Source organism: Cibotium barometz, chromosome 3 (genome assembly GCF_041138505.1).
Source record: "Cibotium barometz isolate CiBa-2024 chromosome 3, ASM4113850v1, whole genome shotgun sequence".
In the NCBI taxonomy this organism is placed as follows: Eukaryota; Viridiplantae; Streptophyta; class Polypodiopsida; order Cyatheales; family Cibotiaceae; genus Cibotium; species Cibotium barometz.
In genome coordinates, this window is record NC_141048.1 from 26,090,142 (window position 1) to 26,110,144 (window position 20,003).

Genomic DNA, 20,003 nt, shown 5'->3' on the forward strand with positions numbered 1-20,003 from the left:
AGGACATGACTCCATTCTAGGGGATCAATTTAAGTGCTCAGGGAAGGGTTGTGGAATGTATGCCTCATCTGATACACTTCGATTACCCTTAAGTATTTCAGTGTTGAAATCCTTACATGAGGCTCCACACATCCACAGATCTTCTCGCCCATGTAACAATGTAACTCTTGAGCCCTCAGATGAAGCAGAATCAAACTCATCTATTGGAGACCGCGTTACATCACGATATGAGTGATTCTTTAGGTTGACCCTTGTGATGACAGAATCATGTCCGAGGTACAAATAATTATATCCCCAAAAATGCAAAAACAAGCCTCTCTCTTTCGCACACAAATTGAAATTGGCAGGTTTAGCGCTACCTCCAATCCTTCCCGTGTGTTGAATCCTTGTCCTCACCTCAAGGGAGAAGCGTAGCTAGCCAATCGCACTCAAATTGCAAGACAAATAAAGAGAATTTAACAACAGATTAGTCTTAAATAAGTACCAAAATTAGTCCCAAAGCCTAATTTTGCAACCGATTGGAGCTTAACAAGGAGTGGTAGTGTGTGTATGGTGCTCAACTAATGTAGACACTCGCTCCCCGACAGCAGCGCCATTGTAGAGCGATTCTCTCTACCGTGCAATATAGTGCTCATAGAGTACTACCGATCAACAAATGTGTTAAGAAACACAATGTCAATCCGAGGACTCGACCCGATTAATGCATGAAGGCTTATCCCTTGAGGGAGAGCTCACATACACGAACCACCACTTGATGATTCAACCATTCAACACCTCAATCAATCTCTCAATCCCTTAAATCCACTACACTAATCAAGAGAACAAGCAATGCATGGCAATCTCTTAATCCCATTCAAACATTGATTAAATCTTAGCTTTCCCTAATGTCAGCAATAAGCGTGCATCTACTAACCCACAAGCTTAAGCAAGCATAGAATGTAACATTCACAAACCCACAAGCTCATAGAGAGAGTCTATCCATGAATAACTCATTGCCAATGAAGTGGGCAAGAGCTTGCATCAATGCAGACTACACACACACACACTACAGGCATGCATACACAAGAGAAAGAAAGAAGCATTCAACTAATCATAGATTAATCTACTTCAATGATGCTAAAACAGATTAAGAGAAAGAAGTGGAGCTATACTCATTGGAGCTTGATGCTCATTAGAGTACAATAGAGAGAGAGTTAGAGAGTTGCCATAGCTTGAAAGCTCAAGAGCTTCACTCAATAGCTTATGAGAATGGCCAAAAACGTACTGTTTCTTTAGCTAACATCTCTTTTATAGAGATGTCACTAACCCTAACCCTAGGCCTCTTTCACACATGGGCGGACAACCCCATAAGTGAGCCTTGCTTAATACACTTAGAACTCTCATTTAGAACCCACATTGGCCTAAAACGATTTACATTGCACTTCGGCACAAAAATATGGAAAAATTATGTGCATCTTTATGTTCCCATGGCTACAATCCCGCTCTCTCGCATTAATTGCTTCCGGCCTCCTTCCATAATCCGTGTTCCCGCCGTGAGTGTTCCCACTCTCTCGCATTAATTGCTTCCGGCCTCCTTCCATAATCCATGTTCCCATGGAACAGGACCCATCACTACCTAAATCGTGCTCCAAGCAACCCATCATAAAAGCCCACATTCCTTATGATTCAACATCTTCGATCATCGATCTCACTTTTACAATCACAATCTAGCCTCATCGATCCCACATCTTTGGTACTTCTCAAATCAGGATTTAACTCCATTGATTCCACCCTCTAATCGTTACCTTCAAATCATCGATTTGACTTCACAAATCATTAGATTCTTTTCTCCCCTCTCAAGTGTACCTGGAAGGTGTACCTGGACCATGTGTCAACCCATAAGAGTAGAAACCTGAAAGGCACACACAGGATTGTAGTGAGACTAAGAGAATACTTCAAGACATTGATTTTTTGGGGTTTTTGTTTTGTGGAAAAACGGTACGTGCAGGTGTCAAAACTAGCACAGCTAGCTGCAGCTTCTTGTCATGATGATGAGTTTCTTGCTGTGTGGACAATGCATTTTTGTGCATTTTGGGCAATGGTATGAGAGCTTTGTGCTTATAATATTCAAAATATGGTCCATGTAATCCATTGCATGAAATGACACTTCCTCTTTCTGCTCATTCGGTTTATGATTGGCATCAAACCAATGTTTTCATCGTCACTTCTCTGTGCACATTCCACTCACTCCATATAGTCGTGTTTCATCCAACTTCTCCAATTCACCCAATCATTCCGAAAGGTTGTGAGATGCAAGATTTGCATTGATAGGATTTTTGTGGCCAAGAGAACATGCTCAATGGCGATACTCAGCCCAACCCCAAGAGAAGGAAATAATAAATTGGGTATGGTTAGGGATCTTAGGAAACATAGGATTCTTGCATGGATAGCTACACATTTGTAACTAGTTCTAATAAGCTATTGTTCGGAATGTTTCATGGTGGTGAATAGCTAACAAGATTGGGTAGAGAAGTTGAGGGTATGCATGGAGATAGAGGGTAGTTGAGGGTATGCATGGAGATAGAGGGTAGTTGCGTAGGAGGGGGGAGTTAAGCCAATTTGGATTGTGAGAACATTAAGAGAGCTTTTGAGTGTTGAAGAAGAGATTGGTAAGAGAGCTATTTTGCGAAGTTTTCTATGAAGCTAGTTAGCTATCTCTCGGCATGTTTTGTGTACAAGGTGACATGAGATTGTTGAGAAGACAAAGATTTGTCAAGAGCAGGGGTTGCAAGAGTGGTTGAGGGTTATGTGTGGGAGATTGTGTCCCAGAATGCTATAGGGTGCATCACTATTGGAACTTGGGCGAGATTAAGAATCACAACCATTTCCTAGTTGTATTTGCTTGTTAAATCCTTCAAGCTATGGTTATAGACTATATTGATTATTATTGATCTTGTTGGAGTTGAGAATCGTATGTTTGGTTTCTTTTGTGGTCATTTGTTTCAAAGCTCTTTTGGTCTGTTGTTATTTTTCTCGCATTTGCTCAAATCTTAGGGTTTGCTGCATGGTGCACAATCTTCTTAAAATTCACAGAGAATCAAGTTGGTATTAAAGATTTCTTCTATGGTTGTGGTTCAATTCTCTGTTGCCTGGATGGAAATCTATTGAAGACAGGACTGTAGTGAAGAATTGACTTTGGTTGAGTCTATGATGGGATAATTAACCTCTGTAGGGGACAATTGTCTCGCCAAACATCAGAATACTCATTAGGTTGGGTAGTAGAGATTAATAGAAAGTGGTTTTGAGGCACAAGTGATGGCTTAGGTCTATTTGAGGATAGCTGTGAGTTGTCGAGAGGCTTTATCATCGTACAGGGTCTCTGTTGGCAATAGTCTGCTGTCCACTAAGAGTTTTTGAGACTTGGTTCAGGATTTGTTTAAGTGTTTTGAGGCTCTTGTGGTGTTATTTAACTCAAAAGAGAGATAATTTGTGTCAGTGAGGTCAATTAGACTATTGAGTGGAAACTATCTATTCAGAGGTAGTTGTGGGCATACAGTAGTTAGTAGAGAGCTTTTTAGGTGTACCTTGCTAAGTTGAGAAACCTTTGAGGGTTTATAACTGTCAAAGGACATTTTTGGGAAGTTTCAATATTACTGTAGACTTCGTAGAGACAGACGATTCTGTGGGAGAACTTTGCAAGTGGAAGATCAAGGGACTATCAAAAGAGGGTCGACAAGACAATTAAGACCATCAAGGGAGTGTAGCTACAAGGTCTAGACGCTGGAGGATCGTAGAGGATATTGGAGGATCAATTCTAGAATGGAAAAGGAATAAGACTTTGGAGGCAAATAAGAGTGAGTATCTGACTTTTCTATGGTGGTTGAGAGAGTACACTGTCATGTTAGCCAAAAGTAAGTGAGGAAAACTTCTTAGTTCTTAGAGGTTTTAGGAATAGAATTTGGAGCTATCTGACAGTCGAGGACACCTTGGGAATCTAGAGAGCAGATTTTTGATAGGAAATAAGTAGAGGGCATCGAAGGAAGAATCTGAGTAATTCTACATCATCTAGAGATGAGTTTAGTAAGCTGGATGTTAGCTATGGTCAGGAGAGGCGGTTAGGTGGTAGATCAAAGTTATTAGAAGTAAGAGCTGACCTCAAAGGACAACCTAAGTAAGAAATTAGATTGAGTAGAGAGGCTAGGAGGATATTAAAGTATCCGATTCGGGTAGCTAAGGACTACGAGATGTTAGTTAGGTATGCTAGTGCCTTTTAGTGTTGTTTCTTCTGGGATGTGGTGCTTGTAATACTCTCCTCTCACAGTGGTGTACTTTGGATGGAGCTATAGAGGTAGTATCTCCCAAAGCCATCATTGTTTTGGTGCCTGCAATGAGGAGATATTTCAAGGAACCTTTCAAATTGTGAGAAGTATCAGCTATTGAGATGGCTGTGATGATGTCGTATCTTGTGTATGGGCATTCTAATGAGGATCCAAAGGACTTTGGAAGCTTTCATGTTTGGAAAAAGGATAGAGATGAGGATAAATTGACATTATTTTCCATGTTATTGAAAGGGGATTCAAAAAGGTTGTTCCAAACTTGGAGGCATTAGCCACATCAAGCGCAGGCATATGAGCATGTTAAAGGAGCTCTGGTGTGTGCAGCATTATGAAAAAGGTGAATCCCCCAGATGCTATTTGGCAGCAGTGCAGCAATATGAAAAAGGTGAATCCCCCAGATGCTATTTGGCAGCAGTATATAAAGAAACTAAAGCATAGTCTATCAGAGGTATTTGATAGATTTTTGGATTATTTTAAGGATCTACGACGAAGATGGGATGCTTCATTTAGGAGAAGGGCACCAACTTGTACTCCTTAAAAAGGATATGTCCATTTAATCCCTTCTTGCTGATCTGAAGGAGAAGGTAGAGTTAAAAAGACTAGGTACCTTTGATGAAGCCTTGAGGATTGCAAGAAGGTAGAGTTAAAAATACTAGGTACCTTTGATGAAGCCTTGAGGATTGCAAGAGAGAAGGAATGGAAGCTTCAAAGGCTAGCTCAGAAGAAAAAAGAGGTTCTAGTTGAGAAGAGACCTGCTATGATTGGAGAGAGAAGGACTGAAAAAGGGAAGACTGGTCGAGTTCTAGGCTACTGACCAATTGATGCAAGGTATTAATCATTTAACTCAACAAATCAAGAATTTAAATGTGAGTTTATTGCAAGGATGTAGGAATGTCCCTAGGGTAGGAGATAGAGAACAAATGAGAGGAAAAGGCATAGGAGGCTCTAACTTGCATGTTCAATGCTACAATTATATGGAAATGGGTCATATCTCCCCTCAGTGTCCTTACCCCAAGAGAATGGGAGGTATATCCTCTAGCAGCTAGAAGGGAGGAAAGGCCATATGTGTAATGCTCATTGCATTATAAGCTTGAGGACTTGTAAGCCTAGAACCTTGATTCTCCACCCAACCATATCTCAAATACTCCCTTAACTCATGATTATATATGCTGAAAAGGTGCATGACCTTCCATTAGGAACTCAATGGAGTCTTTTTGGGCCCTTTAATTTGCCATTGCCTAATGGAGGTGATTAAGAAATAGACAAATAGGGAGATTACATGTGGACTGAAACCAATGGTTTGTAAGAGCCTAGAAGGTAGTGGTCAAACTTAGAATAATAGGCTAAATAGGCTCTTTTTTAATTTTTAAAATCAACTAAAACTCAAAAATTTTATACGCATATGAATTTTTCCCCTATTTTTTATAGAAAAGGATAGCTGCAGCCTGCAGCCATCATTAAGTAAGGTCTCTAAAGTGATAGAGGCCCAAAAATGAGTTCCCATGCATTCAATGCACATTCCCCTTCACTTTCCACTATCCCTCTCTCCCACGTTCCCTCCAAAATGCTCTCTCTTCCCCCTTTCTCATAGCAGGGCATTTTTCACTCTCTAGACTACTTCTTTTAGCTATCTACCTCTCTCTTCACTCAGAAACCTAGATCTATAGCTATGGAAGCTTCATCTGCAACCTCCTCTCAAAAGCTATGGAAGTTTGATCCTCACTTACATTTCCTTCCTTCATCCTTCTTCCTTGTCCAACCTCCTTTTACAGAGTGTAACAGCAGAGCTTAGCTATGGAAGCTTGATCTGCAACCTCCTCTCAAAAGCTATGGAAGTTTGATCCTCACTTACATTTCCTTACTTCATCCTTCTTCCTTGTCCAACCTCCTTTTACAGAGTGTAACAGCAGCAGAGCTTAGCTATGGAAGCTTGATCTCTCGCTTGATCTGCAACCTCCTCTCAGAAGCTATGGAAGTTTGATCCTCACTTAAATTTCCTTACTTCATCCTTCTACCTTGTCCAACCTCCTTTTACAGAGTGTAACAGCAGAGCCAAGCTATGGAAGCTTGAGTTGCAAATGCTTTGGCTCTCATAATCTTACTCATTGTCTCCTCTCACCCCCTCTAATATCCTCTTTCAAAGTGCAGTAATAGCACAGCCAAGCCCTTGGAACTTGCTCTACAACTCCTTCTCTTTTGTACAACTCCCTAGTCTAAGTTTTTTTCTCACCATTCTATTTTTCTTTGCCATCAAGGTTTATAATCTCCCTAATATATACATCTGATGTCTTCTTCTAGAGCTCAAAGGCCTCCGATCAGTATTCAATCTCTCTCTTGTAGCAGTGGTCAAGATGAGGATGGGCACTAGAACATCAAACAGTACGAGAAGTGGAATTGGATTACGATGCAGCCTAGTACAAGAGGAGCCCACAAGGTGTCAAAGCGATACATTGATATACAAAGTCACCATTGGAAAGGGTGGATATTGGAGCTCAAACAAGATCGTGATGGAAAAAAGCTAGCCAAGGTCCAACATGTTTACAAGGCAACAGAGCTGAAACTAGCAGACCATGACCAACGTCAACGATTTCCTGCAAATTGTAAGTCATTTCACCACTTTATATTCTTGTTTTTAAATCAATTGTGTGCTAATAATGGTATACTGAGCACTACTTTGATTGTTCTTGGGTTCCTCTGCGTAGATATTTTTTCCTCAAACTATAGTGAGTGGGAGCCTATGGAGGCAATTTCAGGAACCTTTGAAGCATACCATGTGGAGCTTGGTAGTTTAATCTTTGGAGGGTGTCCAGCTACATAACTTCTTGCACGAAACGTCTTCTTCTATTAGGATACATGTGTGGTTCCCACGACAGCAAATGGTACTGGAAAATTAGTTCCAGAACCTATGCCAACTCTCACATCTATTGAATGGTACTGGAAAATTAGTTCCAGAACCTATGCCAACTCTCACATCTATTGAATGGCCAATTCCAGACAATGCTTTAGTGGCCATGGCTTGTTTGCAGATCGAAAACAAGGTGCAAAATGCTATGAAGTGCACATATGGATCTCACAAAGCAACCATAACCTGCTTCATACCTCTACACCTCTTTGTGTACCTGTTCCGTACAAGTGATACACATCGTACCCCAACTTTATGGATTGCAAAGGGGGAGAGAGCTCTCACTTGTTTCTTATCACCTGCATGGGATAAAAAAGTTGTTCAACACAATGGAGACACCATCAGATGCGGAGTAATAGTTGAGAAGGTTGTGATGCGCTACCATATTGCCAAGCAATAGTTGTCCATTGCGTTTCCTTACAGGCGATGGAAGCTTACAAATGGAGAATGGGAGGCGTTAGACTTCGACACAACCTCTATAGAATAGGGTGTGCTACATATATCCATGCAAGGTGGGGATGTAGAAGATGTTGCTGTGAATGATGACTGGTCCCTTGCCAACTTACATGACTACTTAGTTCTTATTCTCACTGAGTGGTGATTTTGCTTTGATAATCAATGGTAGAGTAGTGCGCAAAAGGCAGGAATGATCTTTTCTTTGTAGAGAAATTACTTTCCCTGGCTGTGTAGCTATCAAATAACCACTGGATATGTAATCTTGGATTGAAGTAAATACAATTTCAATTTTTTTGCCTCACTGTCTTATTAAGGTTTTTCAATTGTCTTGTGCAAGTTTTATTTTTTTGTGATAGTGTAAGGTTGGTCACACAAGCATCTGTGACTTGAGCCACTAGTAAATTAGAAATGACCTTGCGATGGAAGGATACGTTCTTGCTTTCGCATACCATTTTTTTAAAAAAATTTTGGTACTTAAAAATTTTAAAAGTTTTTAAAAATTTAATAACAAGGTCGCTCATTTATAAACGATACTTTACTCATTTTCATCAATTGACAATTATCGTTCTCTCCTAACACTTGCTCTCAATTTTGCACACCTTTCTGTATCACACACTCTCTATTTCTTGCAATCACTCATAGTCATGGCACCTCTACTTGACGCACTTATTGCACAGCTAGGAAAGCTTGAGTTACTTCATAGGGTTGACGAGATCGTCCCTATGTTTGAGGGAGCAATTGATGTGCGTGCAACAATGCATCTACACGCGGATGCTTTCACAGATGTCATTCAGTATATGGATGAACACATCAGCACGTACTCTATCATGTTTGAGGGTGATGAGGGCTTATGGGTTCCGGTTGACCTCATCAAGTACATATTCAGGGAAGACAAGAATTTTAGATTCGCCTATCAAGGTTTTTAAAATCCCTCACAGAAAAGGACTACAGGAACGAGGAGGAAGACTTACTCTTGGATCTACAAATGGGCAACATCGGCACTTCTTTCCTGAGCTGGGACATGGTTTTGGTCCTTCTGTTACAAGAGGGTGTGGCGAAAGTGTTGAAATGTCAAGCTCGTATACAGCTGGAGGATAGCACATGGGTGCTGACAGAGTGACAGTATGGTAGATAGATATTGTGTGGTGTGTTTATGACCGCGTCCAGCTGGTCATGTGTGGTGTGGACATTACATTAGGTTTACTTTGTAGTGTGGACATAACACTATGTTGTGTCCTCCTTTGTGTGTGTGAGAGAGATGGTGACTATGGCTTCTCTCCTTCTTTATGATTGATGGATATGGATTAGGGTTTGCTTCTCTTGTGTGTGCTCTCTCCTGCTTCTGTTTTTTATCATGGTATCAGAGCCCAGAGCTCATTAGCTGTGTTGTGAGAGTGAGTGAGAGAAGAGGGAAGAAGAAGAAAAAGCTGTGAAGGAAGCCATTGGAGCTTGGAGCAAAGGAGAAGCTGTGGAGCACACATCGGCATCAGATCTGAGAGCTAAGGACCATTGGTAAGTGTAGCAAGACCCCCTCTGCGGATTGCAGGTATCAAGAGCAAGTGTAAGAGAAGATTAAAGGTGCAAAAGCAAGCAAAAAATTTCTATTTTGAAGCTTTAATGGAAAGCTTATGAAGGAGTGTGTCTTGGCAAATGTATTGGATCAAATGCAAAGCAAACACTGAGGCTCTCATTTATTGTGAATGAACACATGTATTAGCAACTTTGGGGCAAGTCATTGCATGGAAAATTGATGCATTACAGGCAATTTGTGAAGGAAAAAATTCTGGTTTTTTGGACTCTACAAAAACAGAGAACATATGCCCGGTGGAGGATCGAATGCGGAAGATTGAAGCAAAATTGAGCCAAACCCTTCAAGCACAAGTTGGTTTAGGTCATTGCTAAGAATATTATCAACTCAATTGTGATTTGCCCTTCTTCTATAGCCCTCTGGAGCAGGCGGCGCATTCTGGAGCTGAAGTCCTGACAGTTTTCAATAAAATTCATGTAATTCACTCAATACTACTCCATTTGATGTCATTCAAAGCTTGGGGAGTTGAGAAAAGACATTGCTAAGGCCTTGTGATGCTTGGTTGCAGCTCATTTGATGTATTTGGAGCTCATTGAAGTCATTTATCAGAGGTGTGCAGGTTTGCAGAAAGTCTGTCCAGAAACAGAGCATTATTAATCAAGGCATTAATCCTTGTCTATATCAAATTGGCCTAATTCCTTTGGTACAAGTAGAGTCCTATGAGTTGCTAAACTTTTGATTCAAAAATTTTTGAATTTGGATAAGATTTTAAGGAGATAGAGCACTTTTAGTGAGAGGTGGTACCTGACAGATGCAGAAAAAGGCAAACCAGGGAGCTACAAAAATTGGTGGTTCTCATTCACCTTGAAGAATTTGATCAAACCCTTCTAGGATATGTTGGAGCAATGTGTTGGGAAGCCAATGCAAGTTGAATCATTTCATTTGGACAAGATTTGAAGGATTTAGAGCATAATCTTTGACTGGTTACTGGCGAGAAATTACTGGCGAGAAAAAAACCAGAAATTTTTTTGTGCCCATTTGGTTTCAACTTTGATCGAGTGTACATTGTTGATGAATCATTGTGGGATGTAAATGCACACAATTTGCAAGCATTTGATGTGATTTGGAGAGATTTGAAGATTTGCAGGTCCTGCATACAACTTGTCAAAGGGGTACATCTACTATATTTTTGCAACAATGGGAGATGGTCCGATACAGATTGTTGGAGAGAAGCTTGACAGAACTAACTTTCAAGTGTGGAAGTTTCGAATGAAGAGTTTTTTGAAAGGCAAAGGTTTATGGAGTCTCATGTCGGATGAAGACCCGAAGCCATTCCTACCTCCTCAACCAAATAATGCTCAGTTGCTGGCTCACAAGCAATGGGTAGAACGGTCCTCGAAAGTATTGCATTACTTTTCAATATGTGTAACAGATGCCTTGCTTATTCACATCCAAGATGCAGATACACCGAAAGAAGCATGGGGTATATTGTGTCGAATGTATGAGACAGACACTCTGCAAGGAAGATACAACTAAAGCAACAGATTCACAGTGTAACACGAAGGAATAGGAGTATACATGAGTATGTTCAGGAAATCAAGGGTTATGCAGATTCCTTGTCATCAATCCATGCCCCAATGGATGATGATGATTTGGTTGCTCTCACATTGCGTGGTTTAGGCAAAGAATACAAATCTTTTGACACTTCCATCTCAGTAAGGTTGGGAGGAATGCCAGACTTTAATGAGCTTGTGTCATTGCTCATTGTGGAAGAATTGAAGCTTGGACTTGGTGGTATGAGGCTTACAGGTGGTGCATCCTCGTCAAGTAATGATGAGCATGCAAGGAATCTGGCTTTTTACTCATCTCGAGGCTTTCGAGGCAGGGGGAGATTTACTCCTCGAGGCCGTGGAGGACGTGGTTGGAATGACAGGTCTACTCAACCACAATCAAATCAGAATTTTCAGAGTTCACAGTCATCATTTGGCTCACGTGGAGGTCGTGGATTTCAATCCCATAGGGGGAGAATTGGAACAGGTGCTCGTGGTAGAGGACGATGGCAAGGTCCTCAACAAAATTTGAATGGGATTGAATGTCACTATTGTGGCAAACTTGGACATATGGCAAAAGATTGTTACAAAAAGCAGAATGATGTCAGGAATGGAAGACCACAATATGGAAATTATGCATCTACTAGTAACAAGATTCAGGTGCCTCAAACCACATGACATGTCATGGTGAGTGGTTTGAGAAGATGCAACCATTGGATACAAATGGTTATGTGGTCACAGGAGATGATACTCAGCATCTTATAACACATGTTGGCAGTGTGCCTTTGAGGATGCATGATGGAAATGTGAAAAATATGTCAGAGGTACTATATGTACCATCCATAACAAAGAATTTGGCATCAGCAGGCCAAATGGTTGAGCAGGGACTACAAGTAAGATTCAATGAGAATGGCTGTTTTGTGGAAGACTTTAAGCATGGCTGTAGATTGATTGCCAAGGGCAAGAAGGAAGGAAGGTTGTTCAAATTGGATGCAGGCATACCAGAATTGAGCTCAGCCATGTTTTCAAAGAGCAATGGGATTGTGCAAGACATTGACATGTGGCACAAGAGGATTGGACATGTTTTCAAAGAGCAATGGGATTGTGCAGGACATTGACATGTGGCACAAGAGGATTGGACATGTCAATATACAGAGATTAAAGAACATGCAAACAAGAGGCATTGTCAGTGGATTGCCTAGATTCAAATATGATGGACATATGCATGTTTGTGAAGCCTGTCAGTTTGGAAAGCAGGCAAGGTTGAGGTTTCCTAGAGAAGGAAATATGAGTAACAGGCCACTTGAGATAGTACACAGTGATGTATGGGGCCCTGCACAAAACCCATCTATCAAAGGCAGTCTATACTATGTGACATTTATAGATGATTTCAGCAGGATGACATGGATATACTTTCTGAGAGAGGAGTGAAGTGTTGGAAAAATTCATGGATTTCAAGGCTCTTGTAGAAAAGCAATATGGCTGTTGGATTAAATGTTTGAGAACAGATGGAGGTGGTGAATACACCTCAAAAGCTTTTGAGCATTTCTTGCGGAAGCATGGAATAAGAAGACAGCTGACATGCAGGTATACACCTCAGCAGAATGGAGTGGCTGAGAGAAAGAATCGAGTCATATGTGAAGTGGCAAGGGCAATGCTCAATGAAAAGAGCATGCCAGATTACTATTGGGCAGAAGCATGTGCTACTGCAGTGTATATCCTGAACAAAACACCTACAGCAGCCATTCATGGAAGCACGCCAGAGATGCGGCTTACAGGTTACAGGCCAGACATTGGACATCTTAAAGTATTTGGATGCGTAGCTTATGTCCATGTGCCTGACGAAAGAAGACGGAAGTTGGATCCTAAGGCAGAGAAATGTGTATTTGTTGGATATGCACAGGATTGAAAGGCCTACAAATGTTATAACCCTCAAACTAGACAAGTAGTCATCTCACGAGATGTGGTGTTTGATGAGCTTGCTAGTTGGTACAAAGCAAAAGATGAGGGAGTCATTGACTCACTTGAGGCTAATGTGCCTGTGAACTTGCCACAAGCAAGTTCTAGTTCTACTAATATGTCTGGGCCAGCAGAGCAGAAGCTGAGAGTAGCAGTGTACGTCCATGGTCAGGACGTTTGAGGCATGAGAGTGTGAGCACTGGGAGTAGTGCTATGGATAAAGGCAAGAAGAAAGTCGAAGGAATTGGAATCACAGGTTATGAGTCATCTAGTTCTGAGAGTTTGGATGAGGAGCTAGGCATACCTGTTTTACGCACACCTGGTGCTAGGCAGGACAGATATGTACCACCACATGCTAGAGTTACAGGTATACAGAGTGACCCGCATGCATTGCGGAGATCCCAGAGAGTCAGATATCCAGTTGAAAGATTGACATATAGAGATTTTGCTATGCACTATGCATACATGACATCTATGGTAAAGCATGTGGAACCTACATGCTATACAGAGGCTATTGGAGAGCATGTATGGGAGAAAGCCATGGATGAAGAGATGGATGCTTTGGACAAAAATGATACATGGGAATTGGCTGAGTTACCTCAAGGAAAGAATGCAATTGGTTGCAAATGGGTGTATAAGGTAAAGTGCAAGTCAGATGGCAGCCTAGAGAGACATAAGGCAAGGCTGGTCGCTAAAGGATATGCACAAACTTATGGTCTTGATTATGATGAAACTTTCAGCCCAGTGGCTAAGATGGCTACAGTGAGGTCTATCATTGCACTAGCAGCACAAAAAGGTTGGGCTTTACATCAAATGGATGTAAAAAATGCTTTCTTGAATGGTGAACTACAAGAAGAGGTGTACATGGAACAGCCAGAAGGATATATACATCCAAAATATCCTACTTTTGTTTGCAGGTTAAAGAAAGCAATCTATGGTTTGAAGCAAGCACCTCGTGCTTGGAGTGACAAGATCAGCAGATATCTTGTCAGTATTAGATTTGTGGTTGGAAATGCAAACTCTTCACTTTATGTGAAGAAGACACATGATGGTGTCATGATGATAGTCATTTATGTTGATGATTTGATTATCACAAGTGATTGTGGGAAAGGCATTGATGAGGTTAAGGCCTCTTTATGCAAAGAGTTTGATATGAAAGACCTTGGTGATTTAAGGTTCTTTCTTGGCATTGAGGTGATTAGAACAAGCAAGGGTATATGGTTGGTGCAAAGGCAATATGCACTTGACATGCTGGCAAAGTATGGTATGACAGCATGCAAACCAATGTTGACACCATTAGAGCAAAACATGAAGCTTAGGGCTGATTTGGGTGATGAGCTTGATGATATCACCATGTACAGGAAAATGGTTGGTAGCCTTATCTACATGACCATTACGAGGCCAAATCTCAGTTATGCAGTTGGTTTGGTGAGTCAGTTTATGTAGAGTCCTCGTAAACCTCACTTGGATGCTGTGAGACGTATTCTGAGATATGTCAAAACTACCGTGCATTATGGTCTTTTCTATGAGGCAGGAAAAGACATGCATGTCTATGGATATACAGATGCAGATTGGGCCAGTAGTGCATATGACAGGAGGTCTACCAGTGGCTATGTTTTCAGCCTTGGTAGTGGAGCTGTAAGTTGGAGCAGTAAAAAGCAACCTACAGTTGCTTTATCTACCACAGAGGCAGAGTATCGTGGAGCAGCCATAGCTGCATGTGAGGCTATGTGGTTGAAGAAGTTGCTAGATGATGTCAGGTTACAGAGTGATATGAGAGTTGTCATTCATTGTGACAACATGAGTAGTATTCAGCTTGCTAGCAACCCAGTTTATCATGCCACGACCAAACATATTGAGGTCCACTATCACTTCATCAGAGAGAAAGTGCTAGATGGGCATGTTGATTTGACATATGTGCAGACAGATGAGCAGGTTGCAGATATCTTTACCAAAGCACTTGGTAAGGATAAGTTCGAGTATTTGCGTACTAGATTGGGAGTCCTAGAGATGGACATGTCGAGCTTGAGGGGGAGTGTTGAAATGTCAAGCTCGTATACAGCTGGAGGATAGCACATGGGTGCTGACAGAGTGACAGTATGGTAGATAGATATTGTGTGGTGTGTTTATGACCGCGTCCAGCTGGTCATGTGTGGTGTGGACATTACATTAGGTTTACTTTGTAGTGTGGACATAACACTATGTTGTGTCCTCCTTTGTGTGTGTGAGAGAGATGGTGACTATGGCTTCTCTCCTTCTTTATGATTGATGGATATGGATTAGGGTTTGCTTCTCTTGTGTGTGCTCTCTCCTGCTTCTGTTTTTTATCAGAAAGAAAGTGGCAAGGAAAAAGAAAAGGGCAAAGCAAAGCTAATGGAGCAGGTCCAAGAGGCCCATGCTGAGGAAGAGAATGTTACAAAACAATGGGAGGCCTCAATGGCATTGGTGGCTCTACAAGAGAATGTCTCTGAGGAGGTTTCGGACCTAGTTCTAGAGGGCGATGAAGTACTTGAGGAGGTCCCAGACCTTGTTATCATGTCTTTGCATCCAATCATTATTGATGGGAAAGAATTTTTGTTTTTGGATGACATTGCCAAGACACTCGGGTTTCGCGAGGATGAGGCACTGTCTATTATTGCCGTGAATGCTGGGGGTCAAGACAAAGGGAAAGTGAAAATCTCTTTTAAAGATGACAACCTCACAAAAGCGCTTGCATACGATATTGGTAGCAGTTCCTTGGAAGATGTAGTGGCCAAAGCGCTCGTTGAAATAAAGCAAGATGTGCAATTCTATGAGAGCGTAGCTGCCTTTGAACCACACATGCCCTTGGTTACTGGCGATGCTCAAGACCAAGGAAGCATAAACTTGACAAATGAGCAACTAGTTGCAAGTGACGATGCAACTGAGGTATGTCCTAACTTCTTAGTTGTAAAGCAAATTATTTTTAGTTGTATCATTTCACGCTTCCTAACTTCTATATTGACATGTTGACAGACTGCTTTTGAAGTGGACAAGTTTGCTATGCGCGTAGGAGGAACGCGGCCAAAGTCAGAGGGTCGAGATGCATCTCTTTGGCACTACATACCTACCCTCAGAGCCGACATAGTGCGGGTTTTTCATTTAGACTATTCAGAGATTGCCTATGCCGAGCTCCTAAAATGTAAAGCACTTAGTGCAGTCTTGTCGGAGAACCCCTTAGCCTCAAACATAAATAAATGTATTTTGGTAGCTAGGGAAGCTGCCTTGTATTGCTTTATGGGCAAGCATCCCGGCTCAGTTTTAAGCCATTGTGCCCTTTCTCAGGCTCAAGGAATCAATGAGCTGAGTGATATATTCCAAAGCTTAGGCCAGAAACCAGCCTCTAGAACTCTCTCGCTTGAGCTCTTCCAAGAGCTTAATAAAAAGATGTAATGCAAACTTCTCTTCCAAGTTTAATAAAAAAAATTTGTTGTGCATTGTAAGTTGTGATTTTTTCTGGCATACTTGTGATATACCATTTCAAGCCTCGCAATTTCAAGATTTTGTTCATGTGTTCATAGAAAATATTATTTAGGATTCATTTTAAATGTGATCGTGATTAAAAAAAGTAATCGAGATTGGGTTAGAGCTGTACAAAAAAATGTTGTATTTATAGATGTATACACACTCACATATATGTATATATATGTACATATATGTGTATATATATATACATATATATATGTGTGTGTGTGTGTGTGTACCTATATATATATATATAAGATTATGGGGCTATTGAAAGATATATATATATATATATAATATATATATATATATATATATAAGATATATAGGATATATATATATATATATATATATATATATATATAAAAGACATAAGATATTATAAGATTTTGGGACTATTACAAGATATATATATATATATATATATAATATCTTATATAAATAAAGGGCTATTAGGGCACCTAAAGGGCCTTATGAGCCTCACAAGACCCGAAAAATCAAAAAAAAATGCCATGTGCGCTACGGCACGGAAATCGACATTTTGACCTGGTCAAACTGGTGATTAACGCGCCGTAGCGCACATGGCATTTTTTTTTTGGATTTTTTTGGTCTTGAGGCTCATAAGGCCCTCAATAAAGGTCTCTAGGTGACTTTATAGGCTCTACCTTTTTTGTATATATAAATATATATATATGTGTGTGTATGTGTATATATATATATATATGTACATATATATATATATGTGTATATATATATATATATTTGTATATGTATATATATATATATGTGTGTATATATATGTGTGTGTGTGTGTGTGTGTGTTTGTGTGTGTTTTTCCCTGTGTGTATAGTGCTTTTATATTTTTTTTAATGAAATGTTCATTGGCACTGAGCATACAAAAAAAATTGGACTCAACAAAGAATGTAACACAACTCAAAAAGCTTTCATTAATGTGTGAAAATGCTACAAAGGAATTTGGGAACATTACAAAATTTTGTAGGGAGAATTGCAAAGTGCGTTAGCCTATTGAGGTAGAAGGCTACGCTCTAAACATAGGCGTAGGGCTAGGGACATATCTACAGGCTTCAAAGTGACTCTCTTGGCATGTACCATAGCCAGCACTGAGTCTTCAAAAACAGAAACTACAATATCTTCAGCAGCTTCTTGAAGAGCTTCAAGAGCTGTGCTCTGTATGCAGTCAACCCTGTCAGTAAATTTTTCCATTGTTTCTCTCACCAGTCGAGAGAATGGTGCCTTGGGGATGAGAAGATCTGTGCTTTTCTGATATTTCCTAATCTCTCATAGCGCGACTGTCCCTGGCCTCCATTTTCTCTTCTTCTTTGTAACCGGTGGAGGCGGTGGTGGTCTTTGATTCTCCCATGGTGGTCCTTCAGACCTGAACTTCTTTTTCTTTTGTGCACACTCTTCCTCTTCTTGTTGGTCTCGAAACTTTCCCTCCATTCTTTTGCCACACATCTTGAGTGGACGTCTGGATGTTGTGGCTACTTGTGGGTGGCTGTGCTTGGCTTGCCCTCCTTGCGTCCTCTTTGGGTTGCTGTCTCTTTTGCATTTCTGTCTCCCAAGCCGCCCTCACAAGAGCAAACTCTTTGTCAATGGTATCTTTCGTGATGCCATAGAACAAGAGCTCGACCTCCCTGTTCTGTAAGATAACCTCTAGCTGTTCTAGGGTGTCGGCCTCAATAAAAATCTCCGATGGTTGCCCTTGACCTTTCTCGGCTTCTTTTCGATGCCGCTCTTCTTCCACTTCTCTACTAGGCTCTGCTTCTTCAGATTCCTTCCTACGTTGCGCTTCTTCGGCCTCCTTCCTGTGCTCTTCTTCTCTCATCTCCTTTGCCTCTTGCTCTGTTACTATAGGTAGATTTGTCCTTTTTGCTGTAGCAGGTAGTGGACCGAGTTGATCAAAAAATCGCAAGTCTTGCTCCTGTTCTTCTGGCATGGCCTAGGTATGTACGAGTGCGAGAGATAGTGGGAGGGCAAGAGAGAGTAGAGCACAAAGAAGAAATTGAAATGTGGTGGCTATAAATGAAAAATGACTTAAATATGTCTATAAATATAATTTTTTAAAACTTTTAGAAAATTTAAAAACACAAAAAGATTATAATCAGAGAGTTTAAGCCCATGAGGAACCACACCGACGCTTGCTTGCTACCCACTGCCGTAGTCTCTCCCTAGCATTTGATCTGTTGTATCCTTCAGTTCTTCTTGCATTAATAGTTTTCATTATTTGATGCCTAAGAGACAAATTACCGCGAGTTTTCTGCCTTTTTTTGCCAACCAGAATGTGATAGAACTAGTTGAACATTTCATGGAGCACATTACTCTTGACTTTGCCACCACCATGGCGAGTGCCCTTAAAATACACGGCCTTTGCTTGGTAATGTGATTTCTCCATGCCTTGATTGCTCCAAAGTGCTAAAGAGCCATATCTATCGAGAAAGTATGGCCCATGTGCATACAATATATGCTGCATAGAAAATTACAAAAAGTCAACAAACAGTATGAAGAACATACTACAAGGACACCAGAAATATAACATTACCATGTAGTGAGTAATGTGTGTTTCTCCCCATGCCTCGACCATTTCTTCTGTAAATCTACAAGTGGCTTGTTTAAGTGCCTCAATACCATGGTCATCCAGGTGAGGTCGCTCTAGAAGATCGACCATTTTATTACACACCTCCCATACACGTGCACGTTCTAGGCCAAGCCTGGCATCATTTCCTCGATATGTTGTAACATCACATATCTTCTTCCAAATTTCAAAGTTAGTGTGGCTATGAGAACCCAAGTGGTTTGATAGCAAGTGTCTTGCCTTTGATCCACCCATGCAAATTTTATTAGGGTTGTCTTGTGTAGGGTTTGATTTTCTGTCCTTTGTCAAGACCACTGCTCCAGCATGTAATCCCATAGAGGAAAGTACACCCTCTAGTGCACGTATCGACTCTTCTCGTCAATCTTCGGGCTCCATGTTTCAGACATAGTTTATGTGGAGCATCAATAGCTTATCCAAAATCCTGAGTCTTGCATGTAATGTGCACACATGCACTTGACATAGTGGAATGTCCAAGATTGGGTTCCAAGCATTGTCCTCCTGGTCACGACTAGGTGGCTTGCTCTGGTCACAACTTAATATGCCATTATGCCATACCTTTGATCCTTTCCTCTGTTCAGCATCAAAAACGATTGCTTTTTTTGCACCCAGCTGTTTTTGACCTTTGCCTTTGCTAGGTTGTTTCCCTTTTACTCTTGAGTCTACTGCTGTCTTGGAATGACAACAGTAAACACATGAGAATATAGTATTTGCACCTGTTTTACAACCCAACATACACTTTAAGGTTTTTAGATCGCCACCCAAGTGCCATTCAACATTAAAGCAGCCTATTCCGGGAACATCAAGCTTTTGATCATTGACCTGATAAGAGACGACATGTTGAATGCCAGACCGTTCAAAATACCACCTCAAGGTATCATGGTTCTCTTTTGGGAGGACCCATGCTGCTTGCCACCAGATGTTCTTCTCTGATTGAATGCCGTAGTAGTCTTGCTTATGCCCTTGACCCCTATTGTTGCTGTCTTCAGTTGCATCCAACTCTTGGGTGTCTAAAGGCTTTCCTCTAAGTGCTTGGCTCATCAAGGTTAAACTAACACGCTCCAGCCTTTGACCTTTAACCACTTGACATTCATCCAGCTTCAAGACAAACACGGCATTTCCACCTGTCTCTTCAAGTGTGAGGCCATAGTACTGAATCATTGCTTTTTGTAGCACTTCCATGTCAATGTAGACATTG